Genomic DNA, 1,865 nt, shown 5'->3' with positions numbered 1-1,865 from the left:
TGGCACATATATACAATGGAATATTACTCAGCCATAAAAAGAAACGAAACTGAGTTATTTGTAGTGAGGTGGATGGACCTAGAGACTGTCATACAGAGTGAAGTACATCAGAAAGAGAAAAACAAATGCCATATGCTAACACTTATATTTGGAATCAAAAAACAAACAAACAAACAAACAAAAAAACTGGTTCTGAAGAACCTAGAGCCAGGACAGGAGTAAAGACACAAACATAGCGAATGGACTTGAGGACACAGGGAGGGAGAAGGGTAAGCTGGGACGAAGTGAGAGAGTGGCATGAACATATATACACTACTAAATGTAAAATAGATAGCTAGTGGGAAGCAGCTGCATAGCACAGGGAGATCACCTCAGTGCTTTGTGACCACCTTGGGGGGGTGGATAGGGAGGGTGGGAGGGAGATACAAGAGGGAGGAGATATGGAGATATATGCATATGTATAGCTGATTCACGTTGTTATACAGCAGAGATTGACACACCATTAGAAAGCCATTATACTCCAATAAAGATGTTAAAAAAAAAAGACACAGGGAGGGGGAAGGGTAAGCTGGGACAAAGTGAGAGAGTGGCATTGACATATACACACTACCAAACGTAAAATAGATAGCTAGTGGGAAGCAGCGCATAGCACAGGGAGATCAGCTCGGTGCTTTTTGACCACCTAATGGGGTGGGATAGGGAGGGTGGGAGGGAGACGCAAGACGGAGGGGATATGGTGATATATGTATACGTATAGCTGATTCACTTTGTTATACAGCAGAAACTAACACAGCAATGTAAAGCAATTATACTCCAATAAAGATGTTAAAAAAAAAAAAAAAAAGAGTCATGTACCACAATGTTCATGGCAGCCCTATTTGCAGTAGCCAGCACACTACCAAACGTAAAATAGATAGCTAGTGGGAAGCAGCGCATAGCACAGGGAGATCAGCTCCGTGCTTTTTGACCACCTAATGGGGTGGGATAGGGAGGGTGGGAGGGAGACGCAAGACGGAGGGGATATGGTGATATATGTATACGTATAGCTGATTCACTTTGTTATACAGCAGAAACTAACACAGCAATGTAAAGCAATTATACTCTAATAAAGATGTTTAAAAAAATAAAAATAACACAGACGGAAGACAGTGAACGTGTACACCCCATAGGTCTGTTGGCAACATCTGCAGCAGTTTCTACTTCAAGCAAAAACATTTTAAAGTCTTAAACCTTACTGTGAAAAGTAATGAGAATTTTGCATTCTACTCTTTTGTTTGTAATAACATGAAAGGGATATTTTGATATACTTAAAAACGAGTAAAGTGGATACTACAGTAAGTTCAGCCATGAGTTTGGGGTTCTAAAACTCCCAGGGATAAGCTAAGAAAACACTCCCTCCAGGAAGTTTGAAAAGCAGATTTGAAAATTCTCGTGAGGCAATGGAGATTATATATATATATAAATACGGACAGTGATACTACAGAAAAAAGAACAGATTCAAGAAATGCGGGATCTAGCGTCTGGGAACATTGGCAGATGAAGAATGAGACAAAGATGGTTTCAAGGTTTCTATCTTGGGTAGCTGGTCTCAATGGTAATGATATTATTGAAAATCGCAAACAAAGAGACAAAAGTTTGTCAATGAATGTGGCGATTATAGCTTGGAAACATACTGAGTGAGTCTCAAGAGGACGCCATACAGATAAGCAGAGCTTTCCAGAGGAATGATATAAAATAAGGTCTAGAGTTCTAAAAATGGAGGTTGAGATTAAACATCAAATATTAGCCACCCTGAAACCAAATCTGGTCTATACAAGTGCTGTATTTGACATGCATAGTGTGAAAATATGTTTTTGAAGTAACAT

The sequence above is a fragment of the Physeter macrocephalus genome, chromosome 6 (assembly GCF_002837175.3).
Source record: "Physeter macrocephalus isolate SW-GA chromosome 6, ASM283717v5, whole genome shotgun sequence".
Classification (NCBI taxonomy): domain Eukaryota; kingdom Metazoa; phylum Chordata; class Mammalia; order Artiodactyla; family Physeteridae; genus Physeter; species Physeter macrocephalus.
The sequence above is the reverse complement of the archived record's forward strand: the minus strand, read 5'-3'. Positions refer to the sequence as shown.